This window comes from Salmo salar, chromosome ssa16 (genome assembly GCF_905237065.1).
Source record: "Salmo salar chromosome ssa16, Ssal_v3.1, whole genome shotgun sequence".
NCBI classification, from domain to species: Eukaryota; Metazoa; Chordata; class Actinopteri; order Salmoniformes; family Salmonidae; genus Salmo; species Salmo salar.
In genome coordinates, this window is record NC_059457.1 from 66,144,778 (window position 1) to 66,161,607 (window position 16,830).

At 42.0% G+C, this 16,830-nt stretch overlaps 1 long non-coding RNA gene across 1 annotated transcript; it reads right to left on the reverse strand.

The window, feature by feature from the left end:
* Window positions 1-6,751: 6,751 nt before the first annotated feature.
* On the reverse strand, window positions 6,752-8,165 carry LOC106574374 (uncharacterized). The gene is made up of 2 exons (XR_001321527.2): window positions 7,385-8,165; window positions 6,752-7,272 (listed from the first exon to the last, which is right to left on the reverse strand). It is a non-coding gene; the product is annotated as an uncharacterized lncRNA (long non-coding RNA).
* Window positions 8,166-16,830: the final 8,665 nt, after the last annotated feature.

Below are 16,830 nucleotides of genomic sequence, written 5' to 3' on the forward strand. Positions count from 1 at the left end.
CACATGTGTCATTTACAAGCATTCCAGGAACCACAAACAGTCTGTCACACTGGTCCCTCTATCCCCATATCCCCTTAGTTGATTTGGTGTTTATAGGACAGCCTTTTAGAACATGTAAATCAGATTGTGTGTGTGTGTGTGTGTGTGTATGCTTGTAGGGTGAGGTCTGTATAAAAGTTCAGAAAACCTGACCCCAGGGGACTGACCTCACAATAGTCCTTTAACCCACCAGTGGGAAGCCTTGTGGCTGAGAGAGGCAGCGGACCCTATTGACCTGCTGTGTGTGATCATGTCAACCTTGAGGAGCGAAGAGTTCAAAGTTTCCCAGAGGGTCAGAGAGCTTGAGAAGCCTGTGTGTTCAACCAAACGCCTGAGATATGTCAGACTGTGATCCTGTCATGACATCCATCACCATGTCACTTCAACAGCCAATAGAACACAGCTGCACCAAAGCCACATGTAGGTGCGGCCAATATCAAAGTGCCAAGAAGGGGGACCTAAAGTACAGAGTCAACTCAGTCAAGTACTACACACATTGCGTCATCTTGACAAGTTGGCCCAAAAGTCAGATAGCTTGTGCAAGATATCCTCTAAAGAGCATAAATACACATATAGTATATTTCATTTGATTAGGGTTAATGTTCTGGGATTTCCACTTTGGAGATCTGTAAAAGAAGATGAGAAATGTATCACGAAATTAATATTGGAAATACTTGATTGATGGCGATTGTGCGTGCCACCAAAATGATACCTTCCCCTCATAGAATTATTACTGCTACCATACTCTTTGCCAAGAGTGGAAAGATATCATTGTGAATTATGGCTATGCACTTGCATTACTTTGCCTTTTGCAAGTTACTACAAAGTGTTATCTCTTAACATGCCATTAGTATTATTTTTGGCTTTCTAGTGTAGGTTCAGATACAGCATAATTCAAACTCATAACTTGTATTTGGCATTTTTATTTCATGATGCAGTGCTATGCAGAAGGCGGGGAAAATACACTGTATTTACGATACACAAAGAAGTCTCCTGCAGAAAGGTATTTTGCTTGTTTAATTACAATAAATGTGTTTATTTAAGAAACCAATGTACTTGGGTTAATTGTGTTTACAGTGTTTAATCTTTGCAAAAGGACTTGTTTCTCCCTCCCTCCCTCCCTCCCTCCCTCCCTCCCTCCCTCCCTCCCTCCCTCCCTCCCTCCCTCCCTCCCTCCCTCCCTCCCTCCCTCTCTCTCATCGACCACAACAGGCATTCAGTTAGCTGAGTAAACAACATCAACATCTACCCTGAGACAGAATCCATAAACCCTTTAGGAAAGCTTTAATGACGGTCAATTATAGAATAACAAAGCTGTTATTAAGGAGAGGGGAAATCTATAGCTTTGTTGAGGAAGAAAACCCAATAGCAAACTTAAAGGCCTTTATATACTATCATTAGGCGCAGTGGGATGATTAGCCTTATAGCATTATAATGAATAAATCAAGCTTACAAATCGAGGCAGATTGGCAACAAATAAGTTATTGTCCTGCCATATTTTACATGACAATACAGTAGTGTCAGGTATGTGAAGGGGCTCTCATGTATGTTCTGTTGTCTTGGTTTAGAATTGTTCACTTCCTGATGTGACTGAATTAAAATCAGTCTACCCTGATATTTAGTCTTCATCTTTGTCCACATATCACGGAGCCAGCAATGGGTAAAAAAAACTCCATCCATACGATGGCCATAAAAAAAGTAAGGGAATTATTTGCCTCACCCTGATAGATATCCATAGGGGCGTAGAGGTCAACTGAGCTAGGCCAGTCATAAACCATGACTGTGTTTAATGTGTGTTGAATTGACTCGCAGAGAGAGTCAGGATGCAATGGATGCCAGACTATTCTAGTTCCTCGTTCCTCGCCATGGCAGCAGTGTGGATGGATACACAGAGGTACAGTGAATGAGCGGGCGTACTGTACCCACCAAGGCACCATGACGAACGATCCGAGAAAATAAACCAAGGGGGAGTGTCTTTTTCACCGGGACATATGGCTCTCGCATGTGTCCTAGTTACAGTATTCAGAATTACTCAGAAATAAGAAATCTTTGTATCTCACTGGCTGCGTGTCTGGAAATGTCACCCTATTCCCTATATTGTGCACTTAGGAATAGGGTGATGTTTTGGACACGGATTGTTTTGGACATGCATGGAAAAAACCTGTTAGAACTAGAAGTCTCTCAGAGGCGCTGCCCAAATGTAGCACACTATAGGTAATAGAGTGAGATTTTGGCTTGTTAGAGCAGAATAATTCTCTTAGAGGCTACTGAATGTTTGGATTGAGTTCGGACATTACACAAACACCAGGGGAGAGGGGTAGGAGGCGAATGCTTGGAAAGAGAAATGAAATCCTGCATTCTGCAGTCTCATACCATTTAGTTGTTCCAATGTCATGATGTTGACAGGGGAGAAAGGGATCTATGACCTGTGCTGTCCTTCAAGTCTTGAAGTAGATTTTCAGGGAAAGACCTTGTGTATGGTTGAAACAGGGTCCAGACGAGACCTTGGTTCAACACTGCATAGCTGTGCTTGATTGAGCTTGCCTGTTGCAATGAAAACAACAGAAAAGTCCCTCTCCAGCCATGCTAAAGCAAACGCTGGAAGTATTCTAAAGATTTCAAATAATATTGGAACCCAGGTCTGACCGAGGCAGGTCCTTCCATGAGTTAAGTTGACTTTAACAAAGGGCACCATTCTTCAGACACTCAAACCTTTATATAAGTCAGAGCCTGTTTGCAGAGCCTGTCTGCAAGTCTGAGTACGCAAGAGCGATGTGATTTTTGTGAAGAAGCATAAGCAACTACAGAGGCCAAGGTAAACTCTCCATAAACCTGCCGTGTAGTAGAAACAGCCTTTGAATCATAGAGATAACAGAACCATATAGATCAGTGGAAAACTCTTGGTGACCTTCTCACCTTTCAGAAAGACATTCATCACAATGTCCACCTGCTCAACATGTGTTCTATCTCATCCAGAAAGGTCCATAAACATCCCAGAACTGATTCAATTTCTCACTTCTTTCCTGTTTGGGTCTTATGAAGGTTGTGACCTCATGTAGAGACGTAAAACTTTACCAACCACCCAACCACGTCCAGGTGTAATGGGGTTTGACAGGTGTCATTCAGAACAGGGAGCTGCTTTGTGTTACCTGGCTGCACTAAATTGAATGACAGGATTTCCATTTGACATGCTACTTAGTCTCGGAGCTGGCATGTACCTCAGTATGTTCAACAACAGCCATTCCACATAACTATAGTTAAAACTACTTCTAACCAGGTTGGTGGGTAAATATAATTAACTAGCGTAAATTCCGGACTATAAGCCGCAACTTTTTTCCCAGGCTTTGAACCTCGCGGCTTAAACAATGACGCGGCTAATATATGGATTTTTCCCGCTTTCAATACATTTAAAAAAAAAAAAAAACATTCTGTGACGTGCTCAGTTTTTTGGCGGCATGAAGCTTTCATTAGACCAATGAAATTGCCGAACGGGTAAGGTCAAACAACTTTTTTGTTTACTGTTTAGATTAAATCGAGCGCTCTCAAACTTCCCATCATTCTGATTACGGTAGTCATTTTGTCACCCTCATCATGGCAAAGACACGGAGAAATGCATATGATGCAGCTTTCAAGTTGAAGGCGATTGATCTGGCTGTTGGAAAAGGAAATAGAGCTGCTGCACGGGAGCTTGGTCTTAATGAGTCGATGATAAGACGTTGGAAACAGCAGCGTGAGGAATTGACTCAGTGCAAAAAGACAACTAAAGCTTACTGCTAATTTTTAATTTTTTGTTACAAGCCGTGTTTCGTTAAAGCCTATTTATTTTTGTTACAAGCCGTGTTTCGTTAAAGCCTATTTATTTTTGTTACAAGCCGTGTTTCGTTAAAGCCTGTGTAAAGTTCATTTGTTTCAATGTACCGGTAGGCACCTGCGGCTTATAGACATGTGCGGCTTATTTATGTTCAAAATAATATATATTTTTTAATTCAGTGGGTGCGGCTTATATTCAGGTGCGCTTAATAGTCCGGAAATTACAGTAAATAAAGAAGAAACCTACAATAGTGAAATGCTTTTGCTTTTTTTATGTAACACAATGTACACCTAATTTTGAGTATATTTGTTGAATAAAACTTACTGGATGGGAAACTATTTCTATCACATTTTAATTAGCACTACTCCTTATTTAATCTAATGCATTCACGGTGTTCAACGACTCTAATTCGATTTCCTGCACACACAGTGTCTCTAAAAATCCTTCAATGTGTTTCTCGTTCCCCCCCCCTTCTTTCGTCAGACAATGTTAAAGTTTCCACACAACAGGCAGGGTTCTATGACTGCTCTATGAGCTAGAAGACCTAGATTCAAATAGTGTTTGTTTTTCATTTTCTTTCAATGTTCAAGCTACACTTGATTGAGCTGGGGTGACGCAGTTGAACCAATTGGGGTAGTTCCAAAAGTGTGAACCTCGCCTATCTGGCACTCCAGACACGCTCGATCAAAACGCTCAAAGCATTTGACAGAAACCAAATACTACTTGAACCCAGGTCTGAGCCAGACCCAGACTCTCAACCACTAAACACATGCTATGCTCTCCCTCAGGAGAGACATCTGCTGCCATGATCTGACCCACCAACCACACAGCTCAGCAATAATAAACACTATCCATTCTCCAATACTATACAACCAAAGATTATTGCAGCTACTCATTCAAGCCGTTATGCTATTCTTGCACCCATGACATAATGCACCTAATGTTGTGTCATTAATATGCTGATTATTATTACCAGTGCTATAATAACTAATTAACAGATGAAAATAACTTGTGGGGGATATTTCTTTGCGGAGAGAAGACAGACAGGTTTGTAGGTCAGTCATTCCATAGCTCTGAGTCAGTATGCATCCCAAATGGCACTCTATTCCCTATATAGTGCACTACTTTCGACCAGAGCCTGTAGAGGGGATATGGTGCCATTTTGGACACATCCTGAGTCTGAACTACTGCCTTTTTCCTTTTTGTCTTCTACTGCCCCAGAGCCCTGCTTACTTCACATGGCTTTCGGCCGGGACTAGTCAGCGGTATCAACAGCCCGTTGGGCTGCAGCTGTGCTCTCCTCGGCTCAAGACGGGATGGGCGGATACGCCACCTGAGGCTGGGGATGAGGTATAGGGTTGGGGATGTGGCTGGGAGGATAGGGTAGGGCTGAAGCTGGAGCTGTGGGTTGAGGCAGAGCCTGAGGGGGTTGAGGCAGAGACTGAAGCCCGGGCTGCTGAGGCTGAGGCAGCGTCCACCCCACTAGCTGCCAGGTGTGGGAGCCAGTTACATGCCAGTAGTCCCCCTTCACCAGGGGATCTATGAATCATCTGTGGAGGGAGCCATCCCACCCACAGCTGTCAGTTGTTCCAATACACAGCCACACACAGGGGACAATTGTGATAATGCCCATTATTATCAAGGCGATACATCATTATTTATAGTTATGTTGGGAAATGATATCTTACGTTGTAAGTAACAGCAAACTTTCCAGGACATAGACATGTGTTATATGAGCAGAAAGCTTTAAGTCTTGTTAATCTAACTGCACTGTCCAATTTACAGTAGCTATTACAGTGAAAAAATACCATGCTTTTGTTTGAGGAGAGTGCACAACAATAAAAAACTTTTGTCACAGCAACTGGTTTGATACATTCACCTCTGAAGGTAAATAATATACTTACATTCAGTAATCTTGGTCTGATTTGTCATTCTGAGGGTCCCAGAGATAAATTGTAGCATAGATTAATTTGATAAAATCAATTTTTATATTCAAATGTAGGAACTGGTTTCTACAGTTGAACCCCTGCTGTCTCTAGCTCCACACCAACCCCGCCCGGCCATCTAGATGTGTGAAAGTTAGTGTATAAGCTAATGATCAATCATGTATGACATTCCTGGGAGTGTGTAAACTTACATTTTGTATTACCATATCATTTGGGTATGTTCTCTATAGTTATGTACTTGAAAATGTATCAAATTCGGCACATTTGGGCAGACTTGATACAAAATATTGTCCAGTATTGCAATGCTTCACTGGATCAATCTGAAACTTTGCACACCCAATGCTGCCATCTAGTGGCCAAAATCAAATTTTTGCTTAAACTACAAAATTATATTATTGCCTTTCTCTTGCAAATGACCTTTTACCAGATCGAATGTGTTATATTCTCCTACATTAATTTCACATTTCCACAAACTTCAAAGTGTTTCCTTTCAAATGATATCAAGCAGTGATGTTCACAAGTCTTTGAGGTAGAGTCCAAGTCAAGTCTCAAGTCTATTAGGGCCAAGTCTTTGTCAAGTCTCAAGTCCCTTTGGCAATGGCTTTCTGCCTGCTGTGGGTTAGGTCTATACACCTTGTAAATTATTTGAAGAGACTCCCTTGTCCATTAGTCCATACTTGTATGAAAGAAAGCACATCAGGCGCTATTTAAATAAAAATAAATTCCTCTTAAAATGTAGACAGTTTACATTAATAAAAGTAATTGTACCGGATATGAAAAAAAGCTAACATAACATTTTAAAGTGCATGGTATTTTGTGACAAACATTGTCTATATTTCACTTCATTCTGTCACACAAACAGAACATCTGTAGGTGAGGGAAGATAAATGACAAGCATGAATGCAAACCAAAAATGACTGACAACTGTTCAATAACTGCACTAAAGTGTCCTATATATCAAACGTAATGACCTTTATTCCTAAAATATATTTACTGACCTGGACACTTAACAGAAATACAATTTCCTGTAACAATTAGCAAATTACGTCCTGTGCCCTAAGACAGAGAACATTTATGTTGCAGACGGGTTGCATTTCAGAAAGATCAAGTTTGTCAGCGTCCTTGCACTGAGCCTGGCACGATGAGGGCGCATGATTAGGCCTCCATGACAAAACATTCTCTCCACTGGGGCACTGGTGGCAGGCACAGCCAACACTGTCATTGCTACCTGCTTGAGCCTTGGAAAGTCTTTTGCATGGATTCTCCAAAAATCCAAGCAATCAACTTAATTTTCATCAGAATATACTTTAATGTACCGAATAATATCTGCTCTGAAAGATGACTTTATGTCTCCTTTCTAATCTTGTTTCGGTAGCCAGAGAACAGTCTGGAGGTTTTGGCAGGTGGTTGTTCTTCATTATCTTCGTAAACTGCTCTCCGTAACAGTGACTTTCCGTGCCTCAGGCAGAACAAGGTCTGAAAAGAATTCATACAATTATGTATATGATCAAGAATATAAAAGAATACATTATACATGAAAAAAAAGAATGTAAGTGACATAGAAACCATTGCAATGCATTGTACCTACCAATCAGACTCTCTTTCAATTCAGCTTGATCTTCATGTGGTATGAGGACATCATGATCAAGCCAGAACAGGCAGAAAGATGGGTCCAGCAGTGCAGCCATTATATATACATTGTCACCAAATGGAAATTTTGTTCATCCGAGTGCTCCATTCTGACATTCACAAACATCCCCGGGAATCGGCGTTTGAGTGACTGCTGCAGTGGTTTTACTAGACTGACTAGGTGACAACTTGTGCTCAGTATACTTTGCAGACGATAGTTGAGTGACAGTACACAAGGAAGGGCAGCACTGAGAGTCACCACTTTCTCCCTCTGAGTAAGGTCGGTGGCCTGGACAAAAGGGTCCAAAATGTCCACTAGCTGGCTCCATTCCCTTGGTGATAAGCAGAGCTCCTTGTTTCCTTGGGGCTCAAGTAGAGTATTGAGGCTTTATTTATTCCGATTGGTGACTGCTTTAACAAGCCAGAGGATGGAATTCCATCTGGTAGACACAGCAGCAGGGATACTATGACTGGCTTGGAACTCTGCTTCAAATGCTTCTTTCAGACCACAGGTAGTATGTAGTAAGCTGCAAAGTTTAGTTACCTTAGCCATCACACTGTTTATGATTTTTGTTTCCTTTTGTCCATTTCTAATCACCAGTTGTAATGAATGGCAAAGCACTGCAAGCGCTGTTGCCTGCAGTTGGTTTGGATAGCTTCTACATCAGCATTGTACTCTTCACCAAATGCTTCCCATAGGCTGAGGTTATCCACATCATCACCATTATGATCATTGCTTGCTTTGGGGAAACAAACTGTGAAGGCCTTTTTCATATTTGCAGTGTTATCACATATGATATAATCTAATTTATGTTTTATGCCAAAATTATCACATATTACTTCAAATGTATTACTGATTCTTTTCCCAGTGTGTGACCCTGTGAATCTATCACAGCTCAACAGAACTGACTCCAGTCTGGGAGTTTTTTTTTCTCTTCTGTGGCCATGTAATGGGCCCTTACTCCCATGATGCCCCTCATGGCCCTGTCAGTCCATATATCTAGTGACAGACACTGATTCTGTCTTCTCTAGGGCACTTTTGATTGCAGCCATGCAGGCGCCTGGTCAACGTGGGCCTACTTACTGGTCTATATTTATCATCTACCACTGACATGAAATGCCTAAAGTGAGGGTTGTCCACTAAGGACATAGGCAGGTTGCAGGAAATTATTAGGTCTTGCAGTATAGCCTCTCGGTTATGGCCTTCTGCCTGGGGTGGCCCTGGCTGTACACATGGGACACCCGTGGTGGTCAAGAATGAGTCGATGCTGCTCTGTCCTTCTGTCCCTGCGCTAGCCACCTTTGCTCTGCAGAATTCAGTGAACCTGCAGATGAACAACATGATGGATAGTTATTGCTGACTTGAGATGGAAGTACAAGGACACAAATAAATATATATGGTCTATGGGATTTTCAGCAGAAATGTCCAAGAAGTTGCATGCTTTGTTTGAACTCTCGTTTTATACCAAGTTACTTCCTAGGACCAGGCTACAACAGAAAGTATATTAAATCTCAGAGTGATATGCATATAGCCGAGATGTAATTTAATAATCTCTGCTAACAAGTAGGCCTAGCCATCTGACAACCCAACTCTTAACCTTTCAAGAAATATTCGACAGTAATACATTTCCAGTTAGCTAAAAGATGACACACAAGAAAGCTACCTGGAATCTGCTAAACAGGCTATTATTAGTCTAACCACATTGTAACTTTGTTAGCTAGCTAGCCTAACTGACCTTTCGTGGTGAGTTTTCAAATGTCGGATGTAGTTGCGCCAGCATCTTTAATGTTTTGCAAACAGCATTTCGTTTTTTTGCCACTGGCATTATACTGCAGGTTCTTGTAACCAAATTTAATAACGAACGCCTCACTACCTGATGGCATTGTTGCTGATTACAAGTGTTTAGCTGTAGTACTAAAGTGACTTACAAATGACGCAAACGTTCTAGAACGCTTCTTAGCCCTATGTATTAAACTACTTTCTCTGTGTTACAACGCCGCCTGTTCCATCTTATCTGACAAAATGGACAACTAAAACTTCTCAGTAATAACTTGCCTTGTTCACGAGTCTCTCATCTAGAGTCCAAGTCAAGTCTTAAGTCTAAGTCAAATTGCAAGTAATTTTCTTTGCGACTTAAAAGCGACTCGGAGTCCGAGTCTCAGACTCGAGTTTCCATCTCTGGTATCAAACATATGCATATCTTTGCTTCAGGTCCTGAGCTACAGGCAGTTAGATTTGGGTATGTCATTTTAGGCGAAAACTTAAAAAATGGGTCCAATCCTTAAGAGGTTTAAAAAGCAGGGAACCATCTTTGTGTGTATAATTGTGTGTGCGTACAGTATGGCCTACATTTTAACAGGTTTAATAGGTCTACATCCAAACTGGAGTATTGAGTAACAATTTCATTTAATTTCTGGTATGCAGTCAAATCTCACATTACCCTTTCTACCCACAGTCATTTTTAATCTCAATATCACAGATGGATAAATTCAGAGTGACACGAATTCCCCCTAGACTTTATACTGTTAATAACTCTATAGTTCCCTCAGAGCAGACAGTCTATGGCTTCGACTTTCTATATACAGTTGAAGTCAGAAGTTCACATACACTTAGGTTGGAGTCATTAAAACTCGTTTTTCAACCACTCCACAAATTGTTTACAGACAGATTATTTCACTGTTTCACAATTCCAGTGGGTCAGAAGTCTACATCAACTAAGTTGACAGCTTGGAAAATTCCAGAAAATTATGTAATGGCTTTAGAAGCTTCTGATGGGCTAATTGACATCATTTGAGTAAATTGGAGGTGTACCTGTGGATGTATTTCAAGACCTCTGCAATCCACCCTGGCATGCTGTCAATTAACTTCTGGGCCACATCCTGACTGATGGCAGCCCATTCTTGCATAATCAATGCTTGGAGTTTGTCAGAATTTGTGGGTTTTTGTTTGTCCACCTGCCTCTTGAGGATTGACCACAGGTTCTCAATGGGATTAATGTCTGGGGAGTTTCCTGGCCATGGACCCAAAATATCGATGTTTTGTTCCCCGAGCCACATAGTTATCACTTTTGCCTTATGGCAAGGTGCTCCATCATGCTGGAAAAGGCATTGTTTGTCACCAAACTGTTCCTGGATGGTTGGGAGAAGTTGCTCTCGGAGGATGTGTTGGTACCATTCTTTATTCATGGCTGTGTTCTTAGGCAAAATTGTGAGTGAGCCCACTCCCTTGGCTGAGAAGCAACCCCACACATGAATGGTCTCAGGATGCTTTACTGTTGGCATGACAAAGGACTGATGGTAGCGCTCACCTTGTCTTCTCCTGACAAGCTTTTTTCCGGATGCCCCAAACAATCGGAAAGGGGATTCATCAGAGAAAAGGACTTTACCCCAGTCCTCAGCAGTCCAATCCCTGTACCTTTTGCAGAATATCAGTCTGTCCCTGATGTTTTTCCTGGAGAGAAGTGGCTTCTTTGCTGCCCTTCTTGACACCAGGCCATCCTCCAAAAGTCTTCGCCTCACTGTGCATGCAGATGCACTCACACCTACCTGCTGCCCTTCCTGAGCAAGCTCTGAACTGGTGGTGCCCCGATCCCGCAGCTGAATCAACTTTAGGAGACGGTCCTGGTGCTTGCTGGAGTTTCTTGGGCACCCTGAAGCCTTCCTCACAGCAATATAACCGCTCGCCTTGAAGTTCTTGATGATCCGGTAAATGGTTGATTTAGGTGCAATCTTACTGGCAGCAATATCCTTGCCTGTGATGCCCTTTTTGTGCAAAGCAATGATGAAGGCACGTGTTTCCTTGCAGCTAACCATGTTTGACAGAGGTAGAACAATGATTCCAAGCACCACCCTCCTTTTGAAGCTTCCAGTCTGTTATTCGAACTCAATCAGCATGACAGAGTGATCTCCAGCCTTGTCCTTGTCAACACTCACACCTGTGTTAATGAGAGAATCACTGACATGTCAGCTGGTCCTTTTGTGGCAGGGCTGAAATGCAGTGGAAATGTTTTTTGGGGGATTCAGTTCATTTGCATGGCTAAGGGGGACTTTGCAATTAATTGCAATTCATCTGATCACTCTTCATAACATTCTGGAGTATATGCAAATTGCCACCATACAAACTGAAGCAGCAGACTGTGAAAATATTTGTGTCATTCTCAAAACTTTTGGCCACGATTGTAGAACTGTTTGGCCATAATGACCAACGTTATGTTTGGAGGAAAAAGGGGGGAGGCTTGTAAGCCGAAGAACACCATCCCAACCGTGAAGCACGGGGGTGGCAGCATCATGTTGTGGGGGTGCTTTGCTGCAGGAGGGACTGGTGTACTTCACAAAACAGATGGCACATGAGGAAGGGAAATGATGTGGATATATTGAAGCAACATCTCAAGACATCAGTCAGGAAGTTAAAGCTTGGTCGCAAATGGGTCTTCGAAATGGACAATGACCCCAAGCATACTTCCAAAGTTGTGGCAAAATGGCTTAAGGACATCAAAGTCAAGGTATTGGAGTGGACCTCAATCCTATAGAAAAAGTGTGTGCGAGAAAGGAGGCCTACAAACCTGACTCAGTTACTGTCACGACTTCCGCCAAAGTCGGTCCCTTTCCTTGTTCGGGCGGTCGACGTCACCGGCCTTCTAGCCATCGCCGATCCACTTTTCATTTTCCATTTGTTTTGTCCATTTGTTTTGTCCACACACCTGGTTTCAATCCCCCAATTACTTGTTCATTATTTAACCCTCTGTTCCCCCATGTTTGTTTGTGAGTAATTGTTTTTTTGTATTGCGGTCCGTATTGTGTGGCCTTGTATTTACGACGTGTATTGTAATATATTTTGAGTAAAATTGTTTTCTTTACTCTTATCTGCTGTCCTGCACCTGACTCATCTCACCAGCTACACACAGACGCTTTACAGTTATACCAGCTCTGTCAGGAGGAATGGGCCAACATTTACCCAACTTATTGTGGGAAGCTTGTGGAAGGCTACCCAAAACATTTGACGCAAGTTAAACAATTTAAATGCAATACTAACAAATACTAATTGAGTGTATGTAAACTTCTGACCCACTGGGAATGTGATGAAAGAAATAAAAGCTTAAATAAATCACTCTCATTTCACATTCTTAAAATAAAGTGGTGATCCTAATTGACCTAAGACAGGGAATTTCTACTAGATTTAATGTTAGGAATTGTGAAAAACTGAGTTTAAATGTATTTGGCTAAGGTGTATGTAAACTTCCGACTTCAACTGTATTTATCTACCGTCCCCAGTGTACCAGCGCCTCCATTCCCCTCACTGTGGATGGGAAACCTCTAAAGGCTGATTTGTCCGCATCACAGACTGATTCCCCTCTGGAGACTAACCCCTCGACGTTCTATCATAGCTTAGGGACGACAGTTTCACTTCACCCTGTACCGCTCTAGGTCTACCGGAGTGGGTGCCTGTTGTCAAAGCTTATGATTTAACTGTTGGTTTTCAGGCTCGCAGAATGATGTAATCATTCCATATGGCATGCAATATAGAACACAGTATGTGGCACGGCGGTCTTGTTTTCCATCGTGTGATTACGTTGTACCTCGCAAGCTTTAACCTGCTATAGCCTGAGGGAATCGGTTCTGTTGTTTTTGAGAACATGGAGAGGGTTGTCTGAGCCCCTACTCAGACTAGGTCCCCCTTTGTGTGTGTGTGGGTGTGTGTGTGTGCTAGCATGCATGCTTACTTCTGTGTGTGTCTGTGCGTACGTGCACGAGTGTGTCTCAGTGTGTGTGACCGACCATGTGGGTCTGCCTGGGATTGTTTTTTACTGCTAATGAACTGGCCTGGGGAGGTGGGAGCCACACCTGAGATAATGAAAAACACAACACGATGAGAACCATCTGTGGAATGGCAGTTTGATGCATCACTCTCATTCCATCTCGTCCTAGTCAAGGAGGGTAGCAGCAAGGGCCTCATTAATGAAAGTTAAGAAGAAAGAAAACAAAAATATCAGCTTTCTTAAAGCAAACAGTTTGAGTCAGGTTGGTTGGCCAGGGAAAATGTTTAATATTGAAGGAACCTTGGAGGAACGGAAGCTGCTGAACTGATACTGTTCAGAGTAATAGCTGTGAAAACCTTTGGGCTTTGGGGTAGCTGACCTGAGGTCAGGGAGAGAGGACTAGAGAGGGGGAGAGAGATAAAAATGTAACTAGTTGATAATACATGTTGCAATAAGCTGTATACACTATACAGTATAAAGTATCCTATTTACCTGTTAGCAGTGCAACACTATACGGTGTATAACCATAAAGCATTCCATTTACCTGTTAGGTAACCTGTTTTTTTTTACTATTCTCTACATTGTAAAATAATAGTGAAGACATCCCAACTATGAAATAACATGTAACATACGGAATCATGTAGTGACCAAAAAAGTGTTAAACAAATCAAAAAATATTTTATATTTGAGATTCTTCAAAGTAGCCACCCTTTGCCTTGATGACAGCTTTGCACACTCTTGGCATTCTCACAACCAGCTTCATGAGGTAGTCACCTGGAATGCATTTCAATTAACACGTGTCCCTTGTTAAAAGTTAATTTGTGTTCTTTATGTGTTTGAGCCAATCAGTTGTGATGTGACAAGATAGGGGTGGTATACAAGATAGGGGTGGTATACAGAACATAGCCCTATTTGGTAAAATACCAAGTCCATATTATGTTAAGAACAACTCAAATAAGCAAAGAGAAACAACAGTCCATCATTACTTTCAGACATGAAGGTAAACTTTGAAAGTTTCTTCAAGTGCAGTCGCAAAAACCATCAAGCGCTATGATGAAACTTGCTCTTATGAGGACCGCCACAGGAAAGGAAGACCCAGAGTTACCTCTGCTGGAGAGGATAAGTTCATTAGAGTTATCAGCCTCAGAAATTGCAGCCCAAATAAATGCTTCACAGAGTTCAAGTAGCTGACACATCAACATCAACTGTTCAGGGGAGACTGCTTGAATCAGGCCTTCATGGTTGAATTGCTGCAAAGAAACCACTCCTAAAGGACACCAATAAAAAGAGACTTACAATGGACATTAGACTGGTGGAAATCTGTCTTTGGTCTGATGAGTCCAAATGTGAGATTTTTGGTTCCAACCGCTGTGTCTTTGTGAGATGCAGAATAGGTGAACGGATGATCTCCGCATTTGTGGTTTCCACCGTGAAGCATGGAGGAGGTGGTGTGATGGTGCTTTGCTGGTGACACTGTCTGTGATTTATTTCGAATTCAAGGCACTCTTAACCAGCATGGCTACCACAGCATTCTGCAGCGATACACCATCCCATCTGGTTTGCACTTAGTGGGACCATCATTTGTTTATCAACAGGACAATGACCCGACACACCTCCAGGCTGTGTAATGGCTATTTGACCAAGAAGGAGAGTGATGGAGTGCTGCGTCAGATGACCTGGCCTCCACAATCCCCTGACCTCAACCCAATTGAAATGGTTTGGGATAAGTTGAACCACAGAGTGTAGGAAAAGCAGCCAACAAGTGCTCAGCATATGCAGGAACTTCCTCAAGACTGTTGGAAAAGCATTCCATGTGAACCTGGTTGAAAGAATGCCAAGAGTGTGCAAAGCTGTCATCAAGGCAAAGGGTGGCTATTTGAAGAATCTCAAATATAAAATATATTTTGATTTGTTTAACACTTTCTTACTACATGATTCCATGTGTGTCATTTCATCATTTTGATGTCTTCATTATTTTTGTACAACGTAGAAAATAGTAAAAATAAAGAAAACCCTTGAATGAGTAGGTGTGTTCAAACTTTCGACAGGTACTGTAGTTCCCCAAACAGTGTAGGCTACTGGCTAATTGGAATCATAAAAAGGCAACAAAGGCCCTCGCACATAGAAGACAGTACAGTACATACTGTATGCATACTAATTTAATTAGAAACAGAGCCAAGGTCCATGTGTTAGTCAATGGAACACTACCTAATGGGTACATTAGAAAAATGACAGAGACAGAGAGACACAACCGTGCAGGGCTAACTAACTCTTCGGCTGTTACCATGTGGAGCACAGCCTGATCATCAAGTTACCACTGACTCTGCTAAACTACTGAATCAGCCTGCTAAATAAATGTTACTGTACAGGCCATTGTATGCAGTGTGTTATGAGACAGTAATTGAAGATTTGTGGAGTGTTAACGTGGTGTTGACATGAATATACGACTGTATGCCAGTATGTGTCATGTGAGTAGAGTGGTGGAGGGGTAGGCCTATGGATGGCAACTGAACATCAATGGAAACTTACTCAAAGTAAATCTAAAGTATGGTCATTCTTCCTCTAAGCTGGGTTCTTCAGTGTATCTAAACTTCATTAGAAGCTAGTTCTGCAAAGCTATAGAGGGAGGGTCTGGCTTAAAGCCCCACTTCTGGAAAAGAAAGATCTAGACTAAGCCAGAACGGTTGTGTGGACACAGCACCGCTTGCATAACCATAACACATTGATACAGCGCTTCATGACAAAATATTTGATTCCAAAAAGACTGATGGAATAGTAGCCCAGTGCATGGGGACCTCAGCGGATGCACCTTTTGAACACAGCCACATGGGAGGATACCTCTCGAGAAACACTGATGGGTGAGCATATGGAAAGAGGATTGTGGGACCACCGCCAGAGAGAGAGAGGAAGAGGGAGAGAGAGAGAGAGAGAGAAAGAGGGAGAGAGTGAGTGAGACAGTGAGGCAGAGGGAGCGAGAGGATGGCCTTCAGCTGGAGAATAACTTAATTTACAGCTGACAGGTTAATGCTTTATTACTTGTTATAAGCATGTATGAACCTTTATAACATCTTGTAAAGGCTTATAATATGTTACATATCGCTACATTTTCTCCAATTTGATATCTCACTGGGCACAGATATCAGTTCAATGTCTATTTACAACGTCTACTTACATTTGGTTGAGTTGTCAACTAATCAAATAAAATACAATTTTACTTGTCACATGCGCCGAATACAACAGGTGAAATGCTTACTTACAAGTCCTTAACCAAGAATGCAGTTTTAAGAAAAATAAGTGTTAAGTAAAAAATAGATAAGTAAAAAATTATTAAAGAGCAGCAGTAAAATAACAGCAGCGAGGCTATATACAGGGGGTACCGGTTAGTCGAGGTAATTGAGGTAATATGTACATGTAGGTAGAGTTAAAATGACTATGCATAGATAATAAATAGAGAGTAGCATCAGTGTAAAAGAGGGGGTGGGGGGGGGGCAACAATGCAAATAGTCTGGGTAGCCATTGGATTAGCTGTTCAGGAGTCTTATGGCTTGGGGGTAGAAGCTGTTAAGAAGCCTTTTGGACCTAGACTTGGCGCTCCGGTGCCGCTTGCCGTGCAGTAACAGAGAGAACAGTCTATAACTAGGGTGGCTGG